General features: G+C 43.9%; 1 long non-coding RNA gene across 1 annotated transcript; it reads right to left on the bottom strand.

The window, feature by feature from the left end:
- Window positions 1-955: 955 nt before the first annotated feature.
- LOC112670902 (uncharacterized) lies at window positions 956-27,048 on the bottom strand. The gene is made up of 3 exons (XR_003143286.3): window positions 26,847-27,048; window positions 3,254-3,788; window positions 956-3,088 (listed from the first exon to the last, which is right to left on the bottom strand). It is a non-coding gene; the product is annotated as an uncharacterized LOC112670902 (long non-coding RNA).
- Between the last annotated feature and the right edge of the window lie 148 nt (window positions 27,049-27,196).

Genomic DNA, 27,196 nt, shown 5'->3' with positions numbered 1-27,196 from the left:
CTTAAGGAGCATCTATTATGTGCCCAGTTCTTTACCTTTATTACTTCTCCACTCCTCCCACTAGCCTGGCAATGTAAGTAGATTGTCCCCATTTTATGGAAGAAGAAACCAATACCCAAGAGGTTACTTACACCACCTACTGCCTTCATGATGTCGGACAATTGTCGTGACCCTCCCAGTCCCTCCTATCCTTCACCTGTAAGATGGAGCCCGTCCTACTGTGTAGCTCTCAGAGTAGGAGGCTTAAATCGGTGAATATGTACAAACTGCTGGCTGGAACCTAAGTGCCTGCTTGGAATTAAAGGGCCTGATTCCGTGCCGGCTGCCGTTAGTGTTGTCACACTGCAGTCATCAAAGTCGCTCCTGAGAAGCAGAACCCAAATCTAAAGTCTGTCTTGCAGCAGGCATTCTGACACCAGGAAGGGGAATCACTCTGGGCAGGTGACCTTTCTCAGCATGGATCATGTACACCCGGAGGCAACAACCTGTCCTGCCTCTGAGCGGTGTGTCCTACTCTTCTCCCTCTGTCCTCATCGTGGGCTCTGAGACTCACTACAAGGGCACTGAACTGTGATATTTTAGGAGATGGCTTCAGGCTATTTTTGAAGTTTGTCTCCAGGTCAAGTTTTGTTTTGAAGAAGTAAAAGAAGTACTAAAGCCTCCGTGGCCACGGACTTTACGTAACTTCAGGCAGGATGTTCTTCATGTTGGCCCATCTGACTAGAGAATGAACCCCCCACCCCACGATGTGCTAAATGATCACAGTTGTGACTGGGATTGAGAGAATAAAAACCAACCAAGCTTGTTTCCAATCGCCCCATGTTTGTGTCTTTAGAACCATCATTGACAGCATGAAGACGGTTTGGAACAATCACTTGCATGGATTTTATTTGATCATTTAATTTCTTGAAACTTTAGAAAGGAATGTTAGCATGAAATACATCCTAAGTAATACTTTCTTCCACTATTTTTTTCCAACTCAAAAAAAAAAAAAAAAAACCCAAAACACTTTATTTGAAGGGTGTCTAGAAGTTCTCCAAAATATAATAGTATGACATTTTAATAAAATCCAGACTTGTGATCGGAGCATAGCTATTATTTTCTCTTTACTTTTCAAAAAATCCTGTAACAAAACTCGAAGGCCTCACAGCATCTATAAAATAGGGCTCTCATCAAAACACACTTATTAGCTATTACTATCGCATGCTTCTATGCGAAGACTTCACCACGTATATAGCCCTCAACGAACATTTATTAAATTGAATTAAATCTCGTTACCCTGCCCTACCCATCTCTGCCTTCTACAGACCGACTACAAACTAAGGAAACTGGATAAGCTAATATGACACAAGTGGTATCAAATTTACATTATGAATCTAACACAGAGTCGGTTTCCACAGCCCTGAGTGGCAGAGGTTCATGCAAGAATTTGTTTAATTTAAACAAATTTATGTGTTATGGTCTGTGAGGGAGTCTGTGATGAAGCGAGGCCTGAAGGCACACCTCAATGAATCAAGGAACGCTCCTTGACAAACCAGTAAGAAATGTTAGGGGAGGGTGGCGCTTCAGAGAGTCAGGGAGGCCACGCGTGCTGAAGGAGGCCCGGGGGCTCCCGTAGAAGGCTCAGCCGGCCAGGTCCCCAGTTTTGTGATGTTTAGCCCATTTTCAACTTCAAGGAGGCTGGATGGTCAATACAAGGCCAAAAGGCCCTTTGCCCTTTTTACCCTCCTCCCTACCAACACCAACTCAACCTACATGCTCTCGGGAAGGCCAGGACCTAAATAGTTTTCACAAGAGTTCAATCACCCGCTCATAGAAAGCCACGGAAGGTTCCTCAGAGTCCCGGGAAGTGGAGTTTGACCTCTCTGACGGCCAGTCGTGCGGCCACACACGGTCCCGGGGCTGACGCTGGCTGCTGGTGGAGCTGGGAGACAGGAAACGGAGGGGCATTTTGCATCCGAGGGCGCGAGTGCGGGACCCCAGGGGGGCATTTCCCTGAAGCACCTGCCGGCGGGAAGGACGGAGGCGGAGGCCCTGCCGGGGTCCCGGGGCGGCTCCGGGGGCGGGAACCGACGGCGCCAACCTCCCAGCCAGCTGAGGGGAGCCCAGGCGAAGCAGGCCGTGGGGTTCCTGTTTCCTTGGAGCCCTGCTGGGTTGGAGGCAGCGGCCCGGGGACTGGGTGCTGGGGGCACGGGGGACCCAGCGGGGAAGGATGCCTCTCTCCAACCACCTGCGGCCTGCGTGGACAAACCCCAAGAGTTGAGCAGAGGCTCAAGAGCCTGAGAGGGCATCGGGGCCCTTGCACCTTGGACGGCACCCGGGCCATGCGTAGCGGAGTCGGGGGACCTCGGGACCGTGGGGACCACTGCCAGGGACAGCGGTGCTGGCCGTCAACGAGAGCGCGGTTAGGCAGCCGGGGACCTGGGCTAGTCGCCCACCTGCCTGGCCCGAGGGCCTGGGAGCACAGCCCGGCCCCCTAGGCCCTCCAGGACCCGTCTTTGTGATGAGTCATTGGGAGTGTCACACCGGGCCAAGGTGGCCAGAGTCACCGAAGGCCAGCGTCCCCGTACAGGTGAGCAGTCCCCACTCACCTGCTGCAGGTGGCGCGGGGCAGTGTTAGACAGAAGCGTGTGTGCTCCTCCCCAGGTGCTTCTGCGCCCTCGAGCGAGCATTTTCCGCTTCAAGGGCATAAGGAAATACATCTTGTCCCGGGGACAGGCTGACCCCGGTCTCCTGTCTTCTCCAGAACCCTGAGCCGGACGCTCACCTGGTCCCCCGAGCTGCAGGTCTCTACATACAGGTTCTTTTCCAGGGACTGAATCTTACTCGGCTCCGTGATCGCCCCACGTCCAGCTCCCATCTGCAGGAGCTCAGTGCCCTCCCTCCTGTACTCACCAGCCTCCTTCCATCTTTGCTCTTGTCTCCAAAGAGCAAGCTGTCCCACCTTCGGCCTCAGGGTTTCACTTCTTTCCAAAGCCTCCTTCACACCCAGGAAAGAACAGCGTCCGCGCCGCACACGTGGCGTGGGAGGGGTGGGGTGTTCATCACAAAGATGGCACACAAGTTCTTCACGGTCAGGTGCAAAGTGCTTGTGAAAGACATATTGACACAGCATCCAAGAAACATAAAACTGAAGGGACTTGAGGGTTTTCTTTTTACTAGAATCTAATATTTGGATATTAATTTTTGACTATCTCCTCCCACAGGTCGTTCAGCCTACACTTAAACCCCCCAGGTCATGGGAACTTGTTACCTTTAATTAAGCTTGTGTGACACTTGGGGAGCCCGGACAGAGGAGTCTTTGATAGAGAGAGCTGAAGTCTGCGTCCCCATAGCTTCTATTTTTTTTGTTCTTTGAGAGATGATTGTGGTGTCCTAGAGAGGGTGCAAGATCCTTCTCCCTATTAACGTAAAACTTCTTTAGGAAAGAAGAGAGAGAGAAGGAACTACTAATGAAGAAAGGAAGTGAGGGTTCTTGGCAACCCAGCCCAGACTCCTGACACGGGACGGGGGCAGTCTACCGATCACGGCGGGTGTGTTACTAAAATAGTGGCTGCTCCCCGTGTTTGAGCACTGACCCCCACCCATATGTTGAAGCTTTAATCCCCAGTGTGATAGTGTTGGACGATGGATATTGGAGATGGATTTGTCTCGTGGAAGAGTCTGGAGGTAGCGCAGGTGTTCGTTGCTGGCATCGGCACCGAGGCCCATGGATGTCAGGATCTCCCACTCTCTTGGTCTTTCCGTGATGGTCCCTGAGATGGATGCTGAAGCTCCAGCTGCCTCACCTAGATTGTAGGCAAAAAAGAAACACAAAGGGGGGCTGTACTTCTATCAGGGAGGCAGAACTTACACAGACACCTCCAGCTGACATCCTTTGGGCTGCAGTTATGTCCACAGCCATGTTCAATGGCAAGAGAAGCTGGGAAATGTCATTTTTTTTAGTCGAGGACGTTTACTACCCCCACAAAACAGGGCTCTGTCAGTACGAAAGAGGGGAAATGGCTTTTGGTTAGGCAACTAGCAGTGCTTGCCAAAGTGTATCCACAAATCTATGTTAAAGCTGGTTAAAACTCCATGTGGTGTTAATTATAAATGTCAGGACACTTCCAGGCCACAGATTCCGCTCTGGCTTGTTTGAACGGAGAAGGGTTTATAAAAGGATGGTAGGTAGCTCACAGGCTTCTCCGGGATGCCCAGGAAAACACAGTTGCAAATATTGAGCCGCAGACAAAAGCATGAAAAATGCCCAGTTTCCTCATGGAATTTGTATTGCTGCAAGGCCGTTGCTGTCCCCACTGCCCACTGCTTGTCACCCAACGAGCTAGACCCAGACACCAGAAACCCTACTATGGCTGCCCCAGAAGAACCAGGGACCTGGTACCCGCCTGCCTACAGAGCCCCTCTCTCCTGACAAGGCTCTAGCTGCTGACCTTCTGGGACTCTCAGGCCTACGCTTTCCAGCCACGAACACAAGAAGACAAGCCAGTAGGGGGTTGGGGTGGCTGCTGTGTGAGCCAACCTCTGGTATCATCACCATGTTTTTGAAATAGGGGCAGCCAGGAGTTCTGCTTGGTTATGTTTTATCATCAGGACTGACTAATAGTTTCCCATGGCTTTGAAGGGAGATATGATAGCAAAAAAAAAAAAGAAAGAAAGAAAGAAAAAAAAAAGACATTATCTGGTTCTAGAAAAGAATGGCTTACTGTAAAAGAAAGAGAATGACACAATCTTTTCAATTCTATTTTTTCCTCTGCATTACATGGTACATTTTTGTAAAGATAACAGATGGGAATCCTATATTCATTAAGGAAAAAAAAAAAAACCTTTTCATCTGCTAGTGTTTGAAATAAGGGAAATACATAGTATTTTCGGCTACCCTTTGAAGACCCTTTGAAGATTTTAATTAGCGCTGAATGTGTTATTCCGTCTGTTTAAAAGAGGGGGCCACATGGTCACGAGGCACCTCGTTTCGGGCGGGCTGGCAAAGGAACCCACTAGATCTCCTTGGTTGGAATTAATAGAAAACCTCAACTAGGATTTATAAGAACATATATCTAGTATATACTATGCATTTATAGACAAAGAATTTCTTAAAAGTGATTCAAATATTTCTTGAACTTCAGCCCAATTTTCTACAGTGCAATGATTCCTGGTGATATGTCCTCTTTTTTTTAAACATTTGTGCCACTTAATATCTCACAGAATATTTTCACATATTATTACACGATCCTGTCCACCCTGTGACTAAAACGGGGTAGGCAGTATTGTCTGTAATTAATGATGAGAAAATGAAGGCCCAGAAGGATCCCATGATTACCCCAGTTCACCAAGTTCAACAGCGATTCACCAGACCCTACGACCTAAAGCTTTTCATTTCCATCCGAGTACTGTGGCCAGCAATGAGAGCTTAATCATCAAAGATAGAATCTTCCTGTCTTTGGGAAGAGTGTTTTGCATCAACCAAGCTTTACTTGGGTTAGATCTGAAAAGTAATGCATGTCAGAAAGTGGCTTCAGTAACAGGGCAATATGACATAATGGCTATGACTATGGGAGGACAAATGTGGGTTGAATCCCACATCAGCTACCTTCTAGCTGAGTGACCTTGAGCAAGTAACTACCTAATTTCTAGGAAGCTCAGTTTTCTCATCCATAAATAGAGGATATAATAATTTAAAAAAAAAAACCTTATTCACATAGAAATGCAGCACTCATTCTACGTTCCCTAGAAAATCAAATCACTCTATTGCTGGACCATTTTAATAAATTGAGGTCTGTTCATTTGTTTAAAAAAATACTAAACACTCACCCAGTGAGTACCGCTGTTCTTGACACTGGAGATACAAAGATTAATAAAACAAATTCCTACCCTTATGGCACCGAAGAGGGTGTGGCCAATTTTACTTGTGTGTTGTGTATGTGTGTCGGGGGGAGGTGGAGAGGGGATGGGAGAAAGTCTGTGTAGAGGATGTAGTCCTTGAGCTAAGCCTTAAATATCCTGCTTTATCATTTCCGGAAGGGTCTAGCAGCAGGATCGGTTTCCATAGTGTATTTTCATTGTAGCAGCTGGCTACCCATTCTTTTCTTCACATGGGAGGCATGTCCTACTTTTCAGAGCATGTACAATTCTGTTTGTTATGCAGCACAGGGTATCTGTTTTGCCTGACTTGCAGAGTGCAGTGAGCAGAGCCCATGCCTGGATCTTTTCTTTTTTTCCCCCTCAATATTTTGCACTGATTTATCTATGGTAAGCTAATCTTCAGTGACCATAAAAAGGTGGAAGCTAAGAAAACAGAGGAGGATTTAGTCAAGGATGAATTTCCCCAAACAGTGCCATACTCTTGCCTTTTCAAGAGTGATGGCAGCTAAGAATTTCAGCCACCAAAGACTAGCGGGGGAAGGGAGGACATCTCTTTCGAGCAAGTCCTTGCAGTGTCCTCCAAAGCTGCTGCCTCTGTAAGAAAGCCACAGAAACGAGCACCAATGAAGCCCCTGTGAATTGGAGGAAAGCTCCCCAGGGCGCCCCTGGCAGTGGAGGAGATTGCAGGCACAGCCCTCTTGGCCAATATAGAGCTTTGACATGATTTCTCCCTGGGGTCTGGGAGAGTGATGCATTATAGAGAATGATGCCAGAAATAAGCCTGAGCTACAGAATTAGCATCCACCTTCAGGAGCAGCTCTTGGTTTATTTGTTGGAGACACAATCCAAAGGGAGGGATAATTCACTTCTGAGTGGCTTGAACTAATATTGTTTTTCTCCAGCTAATATTTCAACCCCATACTTGAATTAGAGTAGATAATCTGTTTTTTCTTTCTCTAGCAAGACCATCATGACAGTCCCCCCCGTGCCTGCGTGTTCTCAGCATGATAAAATGTCTAAGAATGAAACAGATGCACCTTGCATTCTGAGGATAGTGAGGTTTCCAGATGGTGCCAGGGACGAGATGCAGATAACAGCTACACTGGGCTTCTAATAGAAGACTGTGCAACACAGGAAAGTTCGTCCAGGAAAAGGCAGACATCCCCTCGTGTGATTGGGCAGGCCGTGAGTAACCCACTCACTGGGAAATTAAAGGGAAAGAAATGTGCGTGCTAATCTGTTACCAACAAAATCTAATAAATAGCTTCTCCACTTTACCACCTTTGAATTAGAGGTGGAAGTCAGGGATGTGAAAATAGCACACTTGACAAAACACCCAGTGCTATAGTGTTGGGAACAATATAAATGAGGCTGAGAAAGGAAATCGCTGGGGTAGCAGTTCAGAAAATCACACTATTTGCTGTTCTTTTATCTCTGAGATAACATACTTCCTTAGTGAGGGCTAGTACAAGAAATTTATCCTTAGGTCTTAGTAAAGGAAAGTATGTTGGTATCAGATCACCTACATTCAACTCTGCAAGAGAAAGCCATTCAGACCTTATATCATTTATTATGTAATTTATTCATTTTTATTATGAATATTATGGATTATTCAGCTGTTTATTCAAATACCTATTATGCCTCTGAGGCCAAAGACACAGCACCTGTGTGTCTGGAGACAAGGAATAACCTTTGTGGACATTATTCTAGAGCAGCAGTTCTTAAATGTTAGCATCCATCAGAATGACCCGAAGAGATTCTAATTAGGTAGGTTCATGGTTGGACTGCAGATTTGCATTTCTAACAAGATGACCACTGATGCTGTTAACTGGGTACTTTGAGAAGCCCTGGTCCAGAGGCATGGTTCACAACCTCGACTGACTGCCCATTAAAGTCACCCAGGGAGCTATTAAAAATCTTGACCACAGACTTCACCTCAGGAGTCACGCAAACCAAAATATCTCGAGTGGGACCTAGGCATGCAAGTTTAAAGCTGTATAAACCAATGTCTCATGGCGAAGACAAACCAGAAAACCAACTAGAAGTTGTAGAAGAATAAAAAAGGCAGTGGTAGAGAATAGGGATGGGAGACTAAGATGGCTAGGAGAGGCCATTCAGATGACCTGAAGGAAAAGAAAACAAAGCAATGAGCCATGGAATCCATAGTTCAAGAGGAGGAGCCAGCAGGTACTAAAACCCTACACTGGAGAAAGTTATCATATTTACGGGGTTAAGAAAGGGCTCGTGGGGGGCGGGGGGTGTTGATCACACTGAGTGAATGGCAAATTTGACAAGTTGTAGGTGCCAAAGTTAAGTAGTAATGTTGAGACTTCTAGGCCAAGACCAAGCTTTGAGAAAGACTAGGAAGCCATGGCCTAGTCAAATTTGCATATGTTTTTCTTTTTTTTTTTTTAAAGCTTTATTTATTTATTTATTTGAGAGAGAAAGAGAGTGAGAGAGAGCACAAGTGAACGAGGGGGGGCAGGGAGGGGGAGAGAATCTCAAGCAGACTCCCCTCTGAGAGCACAGCCCTGCATAGGGCTTGATCTCACAACTCTGAGATCATGATCTGACCCAAAACTGAATCTGATGCTTAACCAACTGAGCCACCCAGGAGCCCCTAATCAGATTTGCACTTAAAAGATCACCCTGGATGGTAAAAATCAATTGAAAAGGGATGAGAGGAAGGATACTAATTAGGACTTTGTGAGATTTCACCCTGGCCCAAGGTGATGCTGGCCTGGATGGAGGTCAATGATGGTTAGATTTTCACCTATGTTGGAGGTAGAATTAATAAAAATTGCTAAGGGACATTTTGTGGAGAATGAGAGACAGAAACCCAGGAATAATTCACAGTTTGTGTCTTCAGGTGGCTGAAAAGATGATGATACAATTTATTTATACGGGCATGGGATAGATTTTAGGGGGAAATAAAAATTTCTGTTTTAGCCATCTTAACCATATTTCCCCGACTGACAGTGTTAAATAAGCATGTTGCTATTTGAGTCTGGAGCAGAGATGGAAATTTGGAGATGAAAGAAAGAATTTAGGAGTCCTCAGTGTTTACAGTCATGGTATTGGGTGATATTATATGGGAAGAGAGTAGAGAGGGGACTTGGGCGAAGCCCTGCAGAATCCATTTTTTTTTAATGGATGGACAGAGGAGGAGTCAGTCGAGGAGACTGAAAAATAGAAGCATGAGGACTAAGAGGTAAACTAAGGAGTCAGAAACCAAGATAAGACATGGGTCCAGAAAGAAAGAGGCGATCAACTTGTCAGATGCGGCTAAGAAGTCAAGGAAGAGAAAGAAAGAAAAGTGGCCACTGGATTTTACAGCATAGAGATCATTGGTGCCTCTGGCAAATTTTTCCAGTGGTAGGATAAAGGGGAAAGGTGGATTGTTACAGGTAGAAGAGTTCCTTGAAAATGGGGAAATGGGGAGACAGCATAAATAAGGCTTTTACAAATTTCTGTGTGGAAAAGGGAACCATGAACTTGGGTGGCAGCTAGAGAAGGACAGAAGTTAGTTTTCAATTTTGTTTAAAATGGGAGGCACAAGAGAATGCGTATAGGGATGGGCAAGATCCAGGCGACCAAGAGAAATAAGTGATCCTGGAGGAGGGAGTAACAGTAAGAAGCTTACGAAAGCAAAGGAAGAGGCCCATGCGGAAAGCATGATGAGCTTTTAGCTTTCGTGGGCAAGGAGAGACTTCCTAATCGTAACAGGAGGAAAGAAGGCAAAGATCAACGCCAACACACCTAAGCCTGTAAAACCCAGCACTGGAGGATAAGGGAGCCTTTCTGGTGATGGCTTCTGTTTTTCCCAATGGAAATCTGGGAGGAAAACATTATCACCAAACTCCTCTGGGAACACTCACTGCGTTTGGTAGAACATGCCGGTGGGAGAGAAAGCACTCCTCAAAAATCTGATGTCTACATGATAGGCAAAGGGAGAATTTTCTGTCATTCCAGAGAAGGAAGCGAGAGAAAGGAGAAGTGGAGAGAAAGAACGGAGCCAAGAGAAAGGCTCCCAGCCCCTACCCGACCCTAAATCCTTAGTAGGGTCTGTTAAGCTCACAAAATCTTTCCTGTGTGTGTGTGTGGGGGGGGTGGTTCTCCTGGAGCCAGAGGAGCCAGAGGCAACCAATCCCTTAAAAATCTTAAAGTCCTCAGGGATGAACATAATTTGTGGGGGTTGGGGGTGGGGATTCAAACATCTCCAGGCACAGAAGGGGTTTAAAACATCTCTTCCCCATGACTCTGTCTGATGCCCAGGTGACATTTGCATTTCAAACCCAAGACACAAGAACAAAACATGCGCAAAAGTCCTACCTGAGATGAAAGGAGTAAAGCGCATGTCCCTGCCTGGCCCTGGGGTACCTGCAATCTCCCACTTCTGAGCCCCCAACCCCGTCCTCTTCTGCGCTCACGTCTAACACCAGAAAGATTTCTGCCAAGTTCTGAGGGAAGCACCATGGCCAGGAAAGCTGCTCTGTTCTGTGGGCCCTGCAGTCTGGCGTGGGCCGTGCTGCAAGGCCTGGGAGCGTGGAGATGGCCATGGTCAGGATGGGGGCCCGACAGGAAGAGAAGAAGGGAACTCGGGCTGACAGCCACCGAAAAGTCACACCCAGATCGACGGTGTCAAGGGGTCCAATCCACGGTCCCTCGTGGGTATCCAAGCAAAACCAACGTGGACGTGCACTGCGGGAAAGTGCCGAGTGGCTTACTCAGCCCCTGAGCACTTGCCTGTTCAGTTTTCTTCAGGATCACTCTGTGGCTGCCCAGAGCAGGAAAGGGGAGAGGGAAACTTGGGGTAACCGCCTGCCCCATGCTGGCAACATAGAGCCGAGAATTTTCTACTGCAGTGAACTCTCCACAGCTTTTCCCCCCTCTGAGTTTTGTCCTACTCTGCTCTACTGGGATGATAAATACCCCTTTCCGATCTCGAGTTAAGACCCAAATTTGATGCCAGCTGTATGCAGTTGCTTGCCTCTCAAGGGATAAAGCTCCACAGACAACTCCGGCACTCACAAAGCTTCATCTAGAGCCTCGCACTACCTTCCATCCCTATCGCAACACTGGCTGTCTCCTAAACGCGCAGGGGGTGCTGGGCATTGTTCATTTTCTCCATGCCTACTGCCTGCTGTATACTATATGTGTAAATGTCATGATAGAAAAGGGGAACCAGGAATTAACCAGGGTAGTAAATGGGTCCTCTGTCCCTTTCGGCGCCCTCTGGAACCCCAATTATACATAGATTTTTCCTTCTGAGGCTGTCATTTATTTCCCTTTACCTATCCTCATGATGTTTTGTTTTTCTTTTTTCCTCAGCTTCCTTCCCTGCCATCAACTTGCCTTCTATGTCACTCACTCGTTCTACCTCGTTAACCCTCGTCGTTAGGACCTCCAGTTTGGATTGCATCTCATTTAATTGACTTTTAATTTCGGCCTGATTAGACCTAAATTCTACAGTCATGAAGTCTCTTGAATCCTTTATGCTTTTTTCTAGAGCCACCAGCAGCTTTATAATTGTGCTTCTGAATTGGCTTTCTGACATCGAATTGTATGTAATCCAAATTTTGTAACTCTGTGGGAGAGAAGACTGTTTCTGATTCTTTCTTTTGTGGTGGGTTTTTCCTTCTAGTCATTTTGTTCAGTGCTAGGGTAGCAAATTGAGAAAATTAATCTGTATATCCTTAGAACAGACTACGTGAGACTCTTACAGTAGGTATGTCATTGGGGGCAGATCACTTCAATACGTCCTTAGTCTAGAATTAAATGCTGAGATACTGTAAGCAATCGGTGTGGTTCTGCAAGGAAAGTTGAGGTGCAATCACCTTCCTAGAACACAGATGCCAGGAATATAGACGTGACTAATGTCCTCTAGAGGCCCTCACTCTCTACCTCACCTCACCTCTACCTCTACCTCACCTCTCTACCTCACCTTGAGGTAGAGATTGTCTGTGGGGCATTCAGTGATGCCTAAGACCTGGTTCTTCTTTCTCCGCTATTTTCTTCTTCCTATTTGTTTTCCTGGCCTGGATAGCTCTCCCTTCACTCTTCAGCGAGCTCCTACTTGTTCTCCAGGACACCTGGGGAAATCTTCCTGGGTTGCCTGAGCGACCCCTGTGCACCCTGAGCATACCTTTACCTCAGCACATATCGCACTTGCTTGGGGGTAACAGTAAACCCACTCACAACTCTCGTAGCCAGTAATAGTAATGGTGCTGGAGGAAACACAGATACTTAATTTCTTAAGCACAACAGAATATTTGCTACTTTTGTAGGCCTTGTTTCCATGGAAGCAACCATCAACATGGCAGGAGGGATCCATTGTGACTGTATTTGATATGGTTCAATAAACTGGTAGTTCTTTCCCTAAAAAGATGCAGGATTCACTTAAAAATCTACTCCTTCCATGGTCATTGATAGAACTATCACTTGAGCTTGATGGAACTGGAAATGGTTGCTGTCCGTGGATGCAATAGCTTCCGTTCTCTGCCATGACTCTGAGACACAGGCGTTATTTACTTTAGATGGTAATTTAAGAAAAAAAATAGTTCTAATGTCAATATGCAGAATCCAATTAGCTATTACTTCAATCTGCTCTGCTTAGAATAGCTGAATATTGTCACTCAGAAAAGGGATGTTCTAGTTCTTGTTCCTATTTTCTAATACGAATTGATCTGCTTTGTGTCGATAAATCTTCCTGACATTTTACAGTCATGGCACTAAATCACTAGAGCATCCATGTCAAATGAAGAAGCTGTTGGAAATAATGGTATTAAATGATGATTTTCAGGTCCTGTCCCCAACTTACTTTCAAATTGGTATTCTCGAGAAGACATTGGGTTTCTATGTTAATGGCTACATTTCACCAAGCCGGCCTAATACACCTGCTACAGTCTACAGCAGGAAGTTATTAAGCCTCCAAGGACCCTTTGACTGAGAGAAGTTTTGAAATAAATCAATGAAAATGAGCACAGCCTATCTTCCGAACATGGCACATCACGGCTGTGAATTTGACAGAATGAGTACAGTGTTTGCTTGTTTTTAATCCAGTAATATCCCTTAATTTCTGCCAGTTGTGGAAAGCAGGTTGATAGACTAGAGGAAATGCTGTCTATTATTTCATGTGTGGAATGGGGAGGGAAATGCTAAAAGGGGACGAGGAACATTTTCACCAGTCCACTGTCCTCCTTTTTAAAAAATGAGGCTTTCCTTTTATTTTAACACCAAATCTGGATTCCTCTAAGGAGGTTTACATAACACCGGTGCCAATTAGTTTGACTGAAGTGGTTGTCCTTATGCGTATTGGTTTTATACTATTACTGTTTAATTTGTAAACCAAAGAAGCTTAAAATTCAAGGACGTGAATGAGCAGCTATATTTCGTCATGAGAGCTCTGAAGTCCTTCCAAGGAATGGAACTCGTTACAAAGCCGTTGGTGCTGGAACCTAAGCATGGTGTAGGGTAACTCAACCCGTGTTGCCTGCAGTGCCCCACCTCTTTCCCCCCCCCCCCCACCTCCCACCCCAGCCTGGCCTATTTGCTTTAATCAGCTCCTGTTCACGTTCTGCTCTGTGCCTCTGCTTCGGGAGGGAATGGCTTGACCAGGGCTACAACCTCCTGGTAATTATTTTGTTGTTGAAAAGCTTTCTAAAGTCAAAAAGGAAGACTTTGATGATGTTCTTCTGTGGAGATTTCAGTGCAAAGGGAGAAAGGGTTATCATGCTTTCCATGTAGTTCCTTACCCAGGGAAGGAAGGAAGGATCGAAGGACACATGCAGATTTATTTTATTTTATTTTATTTTATTTTATTTTATTTATCTGTTTATCTATCATCTATCTATCTATCTATTTATTTATTTATTTTGCAATTTCCAACACTTCTAGTGGTACCCTGGTAAAACCTTTGTAATGTTTTCTTACTTATCCAGAGAAATCCTGCTAGAGATCCCACTGCCATCCTCTTTGATAAGCCATCTCAAGGAGTAGAGGAACTACTCCCTTTGATGTCAAGAAGGAGCTCTTCCTTGGATGAGGGGATTATTTTAAATTCTAAGTCAGCATATTCTCACAACTAGTAACTTGATTAAACTCGTTATTCATAGTCCTCTACCATGAGAGAAAATACACTGAATTCTTGGGTTAACGTTTACGTGTCTGAGTTCAAAGAATCTCAACACAGTGTGTAGAGTTTTTAGCTCAGAAGTAGGTTACCCCAGGCTCCGGTTTCCTGAGGTTACAACACAGACACTGTGGTAAAGTGAAGGAACCCGGTTTGGCACAAACTTGACCATTTGAGGTGTGATTTGTGAGAGCAGCTCCGTCGGAGAGCTCTGCCCACTGTGGCTGCGAGCTGGACACCTGTAAACAGGTGGCTAGAGGGAGGAAGGAGCCATGTGAACCAGGTCAGTCTGGAAAGGGGGATGAGCAGCCTTGGGAAGGACCAGATTTTTCCAGGGAGCCACAAGTCAGGGTTGGATTCATAAGCTGTAAGGGAGGTTATTTTAGGAACGGGCAAGACTTGGTCATTTGGAAACAAGCAGAGCGGCCTCAGATGGAAAAGATCTGCCCCCCTGGCCCCCAACAGCATAGCTACAACCTACAGCCAGGACCCTTTGTGCCACTAGCAGGGGCCTAGAAAGGAAGATGAAGGTCGGCCCCATTTACAAGATTTGTAAATAAAATACAGGAATCCCAGTTAATTTAAATTTTAGAAAAACAACAAATAATTTTTAAGTATAAGTGTGTCCCAAATATTGGACAGAACATATATTTTAGAAAATCTGTTGTTTGAGATTCAAATTTCACTAGGAGTCCTGGGGTTTTTATTTGCTAAATCCAACAACCCTACCCGTGTGCCATAGAAATGGGATAGACCTATCCTGCAGGCGGTGGAGAAGCATCAGTGGATTTTAAACACTGGGATATCATGAGCAAAACTGTGTCATATGCAGTTTTCTATCATCAGGGCAGATCAAAGGAGAATGAGACCAACATTAATGTGGAGGGTCTTGGGACGGGGGAAAGGAAATGAAGGACTTTGCCACGAAGACATAAACAGAAAAAATATGCCATTTTTATTCAAAATTGGCAAAGAAGAAGCCAAACTCTCCCTCTCTGCAGATGACATGATACTGTACATAGAAAACCCCAAAGACTCCACCCCAAGATTGCTAGAACTCATACAGCAATTCGGCAGTGTGGCAGGATACAAAATCAATGCCTGGAAATCAGTGGCATTTCTATACATGAACAATGAGACTGAAGAAAGAGAAATTAAGGAGTCCATCCCATGTACAATTGCACCCAACAGCATAAGGTACCTAGGAATAAACCTAACCAAAGAGGTAAAGGATCTATACCCTAAAAACTATAGAACACTTCTGAAAGAAATTGAGGAAGACACAAAGAGATGGAAAAATATTCCATGCTCATGGATTGGCAGAATTAATATTGTGAAAATGTCAATGTTACCCAGGGCAATGTACACGTTCAGTGCAATCCCTATCAAAATAGCATGGGCTTTCTTCAGAGAGTTGGAACAAATCATCTTAAGATTTGTGTGGAATCAGAAAAGACCCCGAATAGCCAGGGGAATTTTAAAAAAGAAAACCATAGCTGGGGGCATCACAATGCCAGATTTCAGGCTGTACTACAAAGCTGTGGTCATCAAGACAGTGTGGTACTGGCACAAAAACAGACACATAGATCAGTGGAACAGAATAGAGAACCCAGAAATGGACCCTCAACTCTATGGTCAACTAATATTCGATAAAGGAGGAAAGACTATCCATTGGAAGAAAGACAGTCTCTTCAATAAACGGTGCTGGGAAAATTGGACATCCACATGCAGAAGAATGAAACTAGACCACCCTCTTTCACCATACACAAAGATAAACCCAAAATGGATGAAAGGTCTAAATGTGAGACAAGATTCCATCAAAATCCTAGAGGAGAACACAGGCAACCTTTTTTGAACTCGGCCACAGCAACTTCTTGCAAGGTACATCTATGAAGACAAGGGAAATAAAAGCAAAAATGAACTATTGGGACTTAGTTCCCATAGAAGGACAAACATTATATGGTCTCATTCATTCGGGGAATATAAAAAATAGCGAAAGAGATTAAAGAGGAAAGGAGATTAAAGGGGAAAGTAGACAGAGTGGGAAATATCAGAGAGGGTGACACAACATGAGAGACTCCTAACTCTGGGAAATGAACAAGAGGTGGTGGAAGGGGAGGTGGGAGGGGGGACGGGGTGACTGGGTGATGGGCACTGAGGGGGGCACTTGGCGGGAGACGGGATGAGCACTGGGTGTTAGACTGTATATTGGCAAATTGAACTCCAATAAAAAATATACAAAAACAAACACAAAGCCAAAAAAGTAGAGTACCAAAAATAAACTGAATCGTAAATATTAAAAACATATATGCCATTTTTTTTAAGTTTCTGTCATAATCACCAGTGTGCATCACCTGTTTCACCCAGCCCCCACGTACCTCTCCTCTGGTAACCTGGTAACCATAGGCTTAAAAACATGCTGTTTTGGATTGGACCAGTTATCTCCTCAGTCCAGGCTTTGGTCTGCCAGTAGCACGAGGCAGTCTCTGCAGGACGCAGCCCCGGCCTTCACGGAGGCCGCTTGAACGTGAACAGATCAGTTGACCTCCAAGCATCCAAGTGACCTCAACACAAACAGGCTGCTTTACCCACGTTTCTAATCTATTCTCAAATATTAGGGACACTTCCCCAAAGCCCTAAGCACATCGTTTCCTGGTCTAAATGCACAAATGAGATAAGGCTGGAAGAAAGTTATTTGTCTTCATCCTCAGCATCCTCTTGTCTTGCAAATCGAATTTCTCCCCGGCTTTTGTGGGGGCCTCTCCACGTGGTGTCTGTTGCTCTCAGTCTCCTGCTCTGCTTCCTAATTGATTCTCTCCTCTTCTCCTTGCTGGGAAGTCCACTGGCTCGTTGCTTCACGGCCTTTAAGGCCCTGCACGCCTCTTCCCTGCCAGCAAATGCCATGTGTCCCTCTGTCTCCACGAAAGGGACCTCCTGGTCTCTTTCTTCTGTGTCCAGAGGACTTTTTGCATGAAGTTTTTTAATCATTCCTACTGGGTCATAACGGCAGGCTGCTCACATGCTCATCTCAGGATGGACTCTCCCCCCACGACACCTAAGTGGAGATCTCCCCCCGTGCCTGCATCTTCGTCTACAAGTATCACTCTGGCCTTTCTACGTAGGTCCTTATCCCGTGAAGGCCAAGCAGCGCTTCTCTCCCCAGCCGGGCAGTAGGGCCATGTAGGCTCCTTCGTGTTCACCTTCCCATTACATGTATTGCACGGTTGTAGACTGTAGGCACCAAATAAATACTACGGAGCCCCTGAGAGCGGTGGTTGAATCCAAAGTGTGCCCTGGCTTGAATGAGTTAAAGCCTCATGTAGTCCAACCGCAGTGTTCCTTGGAGGTTGACTCGGAAAAGAGGACCCATTGGCAATGAGAAGGAGAAGCTGAACCACAGGGGGATGGCCATGAGTAAGGGCCTGACAAGGAGCAGAAAAAGGCAACGTCCACTTTTGTGCCTTCTGAAGAATAGTTAAAAAGCTGGTGTGAGATGTCGGTGTTAACGGAGATGGTGTTAAGAGACCACAATACAGAAACATTAAGCCATAAATGAAAAAATGGCCATATTTGGAGGTGATTTCCATTTTAAATTCAAGTGATGTTGGCATTTTTTTAAGTGGTCCACTTAGATTTTTTCCCCCTCTCTCCATAAAAATGTATGTCTAGAAGAAACAGGGAGTCATTGGATTCTTTGGGTTTTTCTAAATATCCAGGATGTGTCTGTTGGGATCCAACCGGGAAGACAGAAACCACTTTGAATATTTAGAACAGCTAAAATTAAATCCAGGGCACTGGTTACGAAGACGGTAAGACCAAAAGGGAGCCTGAGGCACCGCAGGGGTTAACAACTTCAGGGAGCCACTCTAACCCCAAGGCCGAAGGGACCAAGGGAAGCCCCAGTGTTAGCAGAGCCTGGGGCTGGGCTGTCTGGAGGACACTGGGACCGTGGGGGCCTCACTGGGAACTGGAGCCATGAACTGAAAGTGGCATCCATCCAGCCTGAAGGGTGGAGAAAGGCTCTGGCTTCCTCCTTCCTCTTGCTCTCCAGCCTCCTACCAGCGCCTCGCGTCGCCCAAGCCCATCTGTGAGCAGCAGCAGACACAGGAGCCTGAGCTGTCTCCGTACCTGTGACACAGGGCTGAGCAGGAACGGTTTGAGCTGAGCACAAACAAGGGCTTGAACTGACATACAGGGTTTCTTGGAGATACTCTCTTACTTCATAATTTCTTATTTGTTTATTTACTTTATCTCATTGCTCTTCAGGGATGTGAAGCAGAATCGTCAACCAGTATTTCCCCCCTCCTTTCACACAGTATCACAGAGAGACATACCCTAAAATTATAAGGGGAGAAAACCAGAAGCGCAGTCCTTTCTGGGTAAAGCACAGTGACCTGGAAGATAATGCTACTCTGCATAAAGGGAGCTTTGGCAGGTATTGGGTTTGGTATGGGCAGTGATCTCCATCTGAAAATATATCTTTGGATCTTTTATTCTCTAGCTGCTTCTATGCAAAGTGTTTAGAATGTTTCATTTCTCTGCATTTGTACGTGTGCGTGCGTGGCAGGGGAGGGTGGCGGTGGTGGTGGTGGTAAAGCAACCGGCTTTTAAAAGCAAGAGAAATAGGAAATTCTGGGGAGATACGAGCCAGTCGATAGAAGGATGCCTCTGTCGATAAGATTATTTTTTATTCTGTTTTCATTAAGCATTAATAATACATGAAGTCCTGAAAAGAAAACCTTCTGGCTAAGTACATTTCCATTTTACACTAGAAAAAAAGAGAACCTCTAGTACGTGAGACTTGAGGCTTCACATATGACAGGGACGTCTGTAATTAGGGCATAGAAAGGTCTGCTCATATCTTGTTGTGGTTTATAATGGTGCCTTTAACTGCTCTACACTGATTATTAGAAAAATGACATTTCCAAACGAGCGTGTGATGTTGTTCCCTAAGTGCCACGGAAGTGGATTCCCAATGTACAGAGTAGCCTACAGGGAGAAGAACAGAGCAGAAGCTAAACCCACATTTTAATAATCACTGGTTGGACCCATTTTCATGAAGATTTTTACATTAAAAATAGTCACTTATTCCCAAGATGGTGAAAGTTGACACTTCTGGGGGAAAATATTCTGCAAACATTCATTAAACTAGGGCATTGTCTACACACAATAGCTACTCAAATGGTGGCAATCGATGTTGCAGAGAGATCAGAAACAATGAGAACTGATAATATACCACCACATTTATCGACACACTCCAGCAGTGTGGATAGGAAAGAAGAATAGGGTGTGGAGATTACTCAAAAATAAAATCTTAAGACATAAAAATGTTTGAGTCCTCGAGTGGACCTGCTAATATCAGCTAAACAACAGAACAAACCCTTTAGATTTTCTGATTGTTAACAGAGAAATGCAGGCTTGTTTCCTAATATACAGGTTCTCAAGCCAAGTGATGGAGTGTTTTTTTTTTTTCTTTCATTTGGAAGAGGGCAAGAGCATGATGCCTAAAAATAAAGGATAAAGTATAATGTGCTGACATGGAAATAGAGTGGAAAGAAATCAGATGTTCAGTAAGAGAGGAATGCTGAGTGCTCACAGCCTCACAGTTTGAGAAACAGTTGGCTAGCTCTGAAAGTCACAGAAGTGGAATTAAATTATTTGCAGGCTCAATGGCTCATCACTCAGTTGTAGCAAGACATAAAATTGGTTGGGTATGAGTTCATCACCGAGTTGTGTCAATTATTACGAAGGGACACGACCAGACGATCATTTCCTTTCCAGCAAGTGGAATATTGCCCAGCCGGTTTGGTCCGCATGGAAATCAAGCCAAGTAACTGGATCTTATTATTTCGCTTAATCGATGACAAAAACGAGTGACTGCTATGTCACTAATGGGCTAATATTTATTAAAAACAAAATCAGAGCAGACAGGAAAATAGCTAACTCAGTCATGTTGAATGTTATAGACAGCCAACCTACATCTTCATTTCCTTGTCATTAACCAAGTGAAGTGACACTTTGTCAAAACATCAGTGAAGTCCTTTAAAATCTTTTTGCAAAAGGCCTGTGTAAAAAATACCAAAAATATGTTGTTAGGAGGAACTCACAATTTTGACTCTCTTTTAAAGTTTTCAATAGCTAAGCACTTTGTGCTTAGGTCAGAGTTTTCTTCTAGGGGACTGAAGAGCTAACGGCTACAGTTTGCCTATTCACAAAGAGGGATGTGCAGATGAAATTACTCCTGACTTCCTGTGTCAACCCAATTAACTAAATTTATTGTTTGAGAAATGACCCAAGGGAATATTAAGAATAAAGATGAGTATTAAATTGAATTTAAGCTATCATCCTGTGGTAAATGTGAGGTATTCCCTTTTAAGGGATTTCAGCAGACAGATAATGGAAACCAAAGTATGTCACGAAAGGCTCTTTTTCCCACTCACTAAATGCTCTAAAAATACATATTTGCCACACTGCAAGTGTGAGTGGTTTATATTAAAAACAAGCTTGTTTTGATGCACATATGATACGTACATCAGGGAAAGACTGAATATGTGAGTACTAAGCATGTAGAATGTAGTTCTTTTTTATTTTTTCTTAAGATTTTATTTATTTATTCATGAGAGACCCAGAGAGGGAGGCAGAGAGACCCAAGCAGAGGGAGAAGCGGGATCCCCGCGGGGACCCGATGCAGGACTCGATCTCAGGACCCCGGGGTCATGCCCTGAGCCAAAGGCAGATGCTCAACCGCTGAGCCCCCAGGCGTCCCCAGCTGGAATGTAGATCTGACAGTTTTAAATTGTTTTTGGTGCTGCTCTTATCTCTGGCCTTCCCTGGAAGGTGCTTGCACTTTATTTTTTCACATGATATGAGCATTCTGTTCAATGCTTAAACCCCTCTGTGGTTTTCCCTGATCTGTCAGACTAAGGCTAACGTGTTCAACTTCGGATCCTTTGTGATCTGCCCACAACTCACACATCCAGCACGGACTCCCATTACCGCTCTCCCCACAGACTTAGTTGTTCCCGTCTCCACTGTGCCCTCCTCCTCCCTTAGTAGCAGAGCCTTGAGTTCTGGCTGGCATGTGGTCTGGCTGGCACTACCCAGCGGCCTCCCAATCACAGCGGCTGAACCTGTAGCCTAACTAACACAGATGTCACCTTTTTCAGACAAAGAAGTGTACACAGAGAAAAAAAGGCCCTGGGCTTTAACCCCAAACTCACCTATACTATCCTTATTATGTTGCTCCAGGATCAGATCATGGTTTTGTTTCTTTCGCATCAAAACTCAAGGAGCCGATAGATTTCTTCTCACTATAACACTACATGGAGAATATTTCAAGCTAACTGAACCCACGAGTGCGAGGCAACTGCAAGTTAGTTCGTTTTGAGCACATGCACGATCTAGGGAGTCACAACAGCCACAGAATGGCTAGAGCTTTGGCCTATAATCACTGGAGACTAAAGTCAGACCCGCCACAGGCATGAAGACTGCAAGACCTCAGAAGCTGCACTGTGGCCTAGTGTGGCTCAGCATCATTAAAGAGGAAAGATCAATAGGCACTACTGATTCCTCATGACAACTGCAGACTCTTTCAGCCGCTCCTGGGCGAGAGTTCACCAATAACCATCACATGGTGGGATTACTCTCCAGCTTTACCTGCATATGTTTTAGTTATTTGTATATATGCTTATGTTTAAACTAAACAGAAAACTCTTTGTAGTTCCTAACAAATCTTGAATTTATCGAGTCCAGAGTCGAAAGACCCACATTAGGTGCCATTAAGGAAATGTACCTGAAAAAAAAAAAAAAAAAGGAAATATACCTGAGCTTCTATTTTCACCTTTAGGATGGACTAGAGATCTTTAAAACCTGCCAAACACTGATATGCTGCATAAAATATTATGTACACATTCTTCACAAGTCAAAAATGAATTTGCAAAAAAAGTAAGAAAAATTCTCTGAGGCAGGAATGTGATGTAAGAGCATGAGACGAGGGATCCCTGGGTGGCGCAGCGGTTTAGCGCCTGCCTTTGGCCCAGGGCGCGATCCTGGAGACCCGGGATCGAGTCCCACGTCGGGCTCCCAGTGCATGGAGCCTGCTTCTCCCTCTGCCTGTGTCTCTGCCTCTCTCTCTCTCTCTGTGTGTGACTATCATAAATAAATAAAAATTAAAAAAAAAAAAAGAGCATGAGATGAGAGGTAACAAAACTTTGAGGCCATGCAGCTCTGAGGAGGAGGAGGAGGAGGAAGGCCAGATCTCCAGATTCATGGCCACACTGGAACCCAGAGGCAAGGCCTTGCATGCATGCATGCTGGGAGAGTCTGGGTGGGTGTCAAGTTGGAGGTCCATGGTACAGAGTACAGGCCCAGGAAGGACTATATCCTCCAGGAAAGAGGGAGGTAGGAATAAAAAATGACATACAAAACCTGCCCATGAGGACTTGTCAGTCTTGGCTTTGGAGAAAGGCAAACTATATCTCCCCTGAGAATCCATAGCCAAGGGCCAGTACCTATGGGGGTTCGGGGCTGACACTACACTCCTTGTCTTCTACGACCTGATTTCAATAATCGTAACAAAGTACACCAGAGTTGGCAGTCTCCATATGCCTAGTGGAAGCAAAAGGAAATCCTTTCTGGAAGAATGCCTCCCAATCCAGACCTCAAAGCATTCTCATAAATAATATTGCAATGAATATAACTCATAGTAGAAAACAAAGTTCTAACACACACCAGGTAATAGCACCAAAACTAGGAATCAGTGAGACAAACACACAACAAAATCCCATCAAAACTAAATACCTTTAGACTTCAGATATTGAAATTATTGGGCAAAAACATGCCAAAAAAGCATATTTAATATGCTTAAGACATAGAATGGAGAATTAAAACCATAAGGAAAAGGAGAGTATTTTTAAAAACAGTCATATTTTTCAAAAATCAAAACTTTTCAAGATGAAATGTAAAATCATTGAAATTATAACCCTCGATAGATGATTACAGTAAATCAGAATTAATTAAAAGGAAAATCACAAACTGTGGTGTCTCTCCAATTGGATGGGGGCCCCCAAAAGTGGGGTAACTGTTGGGTGGAAGCCGGTGGCATGGGCAGTGAAAGGATTCACCTGAGGCAGAGTGAAGGAGCTGGAAGTTTATTGAATAAACTACAAGGCAGCGGTGGGCAGGACAGCAGAGGAGAGGCTATCTGCCATGAGGCAGGGGACGGGTTGTGCTGGAAGTGGGAAGATGAGGAGGTATGGGGGTGCATGGAGTCTTCCCTTTTTGGGGAACTGTGACTGGTTGTAAGTAGCCCAGTGGTCAGGTAGGGCCGATGGTTATGTTGAGGTGCATCACCGGAAGGACCTGTGTTCAGCCAGGGGGTCCGGGTCAGTGTGGGCCCTTTGGCCTTGATCAAGTCTCCATTGCTCAAGCCTATTGTCTAAAGGCCTGTTGTCCACACAAAGTAGAAGACGGGGCCTAAAATCATTCGCAACACGCACCACAGAGAGACAAAGAGACAGAAGGTATGAAGAAGCTAAAACATGGAGGATAAATGCCCAAAATACATCCAACTGGAGGTCCAAAAGGAAAGAATTTAAAAAGGGAAGAGGAAGAGAAAACTTCTTGAAAGGTAAAATTGGGAGCTTTTTTCCTGAATTGATAATGCATCTGTCTTCAGATCGAGCAGACTAGTGAATTCAAAACACGACATATAAAAAAAATTACATATCAGAACATAACCAGGGCAATCCAAAGAGAAAATAAAAGATTGTAAAAGCAGCCAGTGAGGAGAGGAAAGATAGGCTTTCTCAAAGGGAGAAATAATTAGTCTAATGGCCTTCCTTCTCAACCGCAAAGATGGAAGGCGGAAGATAGGTGAAGTAGCAAAAACAAAATGCTTAATACAACCATTCATAAAACAGAGTAAAAGAAAGACATTTTTAGAAAAACAAAAATAGATTCTCGGTCAAGGAAAATGTAAAGGATGGGTTCTAGAGAGATTTAGAGAAAAAAAAAAATTCCCAGGAAGGAGTCTCAGATTGCAAGAGGGACGGGCGAATCAAGAAAATACTAAAAAGATTAGAATAAATCTAAGAAAACATTGATCAAAGCAAAAATAACTATGTTCAATTTGGAGAATAAAAATCACTGGACGTGGCAAAGAACTATAATGAACAAAATAGCATGAAAGCTGGAAGGTAGTATATGTGGTGGGTGGAGGTAAGTATTCATGGGACCAGGGGCTACTCAGGAGGAGGTAAATATAAGTTAAGTCTTGTTATGGAAGCAGGGTAAAATTGGAAGAGTTTTGACTAAGATCAAAAATAGAGTCAGGAACATCCAAACCAGTAGAAAGAGAAAAAGCTTAAATGATAATGAAAGCCTTGAACTTTAAAAGAAGACAAGAAAGGGGAAAAAGGGAAAAAGAAAAAGCAGGACAAAGAAAATCCAAACTGTTGATAGCAATTAACCAAAATACATGTAAATAGACTGATTCCTCGCCTCTTAAAATATGTAGATTGTCTAACTGGACTAAAATAAGAACAGTCCAGCTAGATGTGTGTATAAAAGCCATGCCTAAAACTAAAGGCGCAGAAAAGTTGGAAAAGATAACAAAAAAGATGGACCTGAAAAGGGCTAATTAAGAGAAAGCTGATACAGGTAGTTTATAATACATAAATATAATTTTTTTAAATTTTTTATTTATTTATGATAGTCACAGAGAGAGAGAGAGAGAGAGAAAGAGGCAGAGACATAGGCAGAGGGAGAAGCAGGCTCCATGCACCAGGAGCCTGACGTGGGATTCGATCCCGGGTCTCCAGGATCGCGCCCTGGGCCAAAGGCAGGCGCCAAACTGCTGCGCCACCCAGGGATCCCACATAAATATAATTTAACGCAAAAGTCGTCAGTGGAGGTAAAAATGTTCCGTACCTAATGATCAAACTTTCAATTCACCAGGAAGATATAATAGTGCTCAGCTTTTAGGCACTAATAATATAACTTGAATTATATTATGTCATTAAAAAATAATTATGTTATAGCACTAATAAAATCATAAAAATAGCTTGTTACTGAAAAAAAAAAAACAGTGGATCCATATTTGTAAGTAAGACTGGTCCCTAAGTGTCTTTTCTCAAGATTATAATGTTCTGCTGTGGTCATCAAAGTTATTTAGCCCCATAAAATGAATTGTGGGCTGTTCTCTCCTTTTCTGTGCCAGGGTTGGAGTTCTCTCCCTTGCACGTTTGGTAGAATTCATCTCTAAAATCATCTGTGCATGACATCTTCTCTCTGGGAATTAAAAACCAAAATCCTTGTTTAATGGCTCTAATAGTTACAAAGCTACTCACATTTTCTATGTCGTCACATTTTCAATTTGGATGAACCATATTATCCTAGGAAAATATCCATTTCTTCAAAGTCTTCAAAATTTGTGGCATCAAAGCATTTCTTTTCTCTCTCCAGTATCTGTAATTTTTCATTTTTGAAAGTGTTTCTTTGAAACTTATGTGTTGTTTTCTTGATGAAACTTTCCAGGGAGCTGTCAATTTTGAGGGGGGCTCTTCAAAAACCAGTTTTTACCTTTGATGATCCTCTCATCTTTGTTTTCTATTCATTATTTTCTGCCTTTGTTTTTACTCTTCTTTGACTTCCTTTGAGTTTATTCTTCTGTTCTTCCCCAGGTTTTTAAGATAGATGCTTAGATCATTTATCTTCAGACTTTCTTCTTCTTTTCTAAGACAGCTTTTCTTTTTTTTTTTTTAAATTTTTATTATTTATGATAGTCACACAGAGAGAGAGAGAGAGAGAGAGAGGCAGAGACACAGGCAGAGGGAGAAGCAGGCTCCATGCACTGGGAGCCCGACGTGGGATTCGATCCCGGGTCTCCAAGATCGCGCCCTGGGCCAAAGGCAGGCGCCAAACCGCTGCGCCACCCAGGGATCCCGTAAGACAGCTTTTCAACCTAAAAATTTCCCACTACATACGACTCACTGACATTTCCAAAATTCGGAGTTATAGTGTTTTCTTTATTGTGCAATTCTAAGTATTTTTGAATTTCCAATTTTTCCTTAAACCATGAGTTATTAAAAACATATTTTTAAATTTCCAAAATTATTTTTGTTTTGTTCTGCATGTGTATGCATGGGTGTGAAATTTAATTTTAATTTTTTAGTTCATTTTTGTTTAATTGTGGTCAGAGATGGAATTCCATGTGAAATCAATTCTTTGGAATCTACTCTAACTCACTAAATGGCCAAGGCATTGTCATGGTAAATGTTTCATATTTTGGTAAATGTTCCTTGTAACTTGAACCAGGCTCAGGAGTTTCTGCGTATTCATTAAATCGGTGTTTACCAAATCTCCTGTAAGATAAGAATCATCTGAGGCACTTCTTAAAAATACGGCTTTCTGGATCTCTCTCCTGGAAATTATCATTCACGAGATCTGGTACTGAGCCATCAGGGAAACTTGAGAAATCTTGCAGCGAAGCAATGCTATTGTTGCCCTCAAATCTTCTTGTTCGTACTGCCTTATGTCCATTTGATCTATCACTTATTGAGAGAGCTGTATTCAAATATTCCACTATGATGGCGGATTTTCATTTTTTCTTTTAATTTTGTCAATTTTAAATATATAGGTTACATACACACACACACCCCTCTTTGATAGGTATATTAAATTCTCTCCAGCTTCCATGTCCTCATTTTGTAAAATATGGAAGCGGAAATGGTAATTATTTTTGAAGAATCTGAGGACAAATGTGTAGAAAATGCACTTAAAGCACCCGGTTTATGGTAGCAGCTCAATAAAAAACTATTACTTTCTATAAGGTCACTTTTGACACTAGATTTACCTGCAAGTATGTTCGTGTAGTCCAACTATTTGACGACAGGCACAATATGTTCCACCCTTGGGCCAAACCACCCATCCGAACTCTTTGTGCGTGGACGATATTACCTTCCCGCCCCTGAACATGTCAAGGAGAACAGTTTCCCTGAGTGGAAATGGGAGATCATGCTCTCGTCTTTCCTCAGGACGCACTACCATGCATGACTCTGCTGTGCTTATTCCTAGAGGTGTTGTCTGTGACGTATGCCCGACGCAAAGACTCTGGACAGAATGTCTTAGGAGGTAACTGGTACGCAGAGGCGGTGATCCTCCTGAAAACCTTCTGTGTCTTGCTTTTGATCTTTATATATAATG

This window comes from Canis lupus, chromosome 14 (assembly GCF_003254725.2).
Source record: "Canis lupus dingo isolate Sandy chromosome 14, ASM325472v2, whole genome shotgun sequence".
Taxonomy (NCBI): Eukaryota; Metazoa; Chordata; class Mammalia; order Carnivora; family Canidae; genus Canis; species Canis lupus.
Note: the sequence above shows the minus strand (reverse complement) of the source record. Positions and strands in the feature narration are given on the sequence as shown.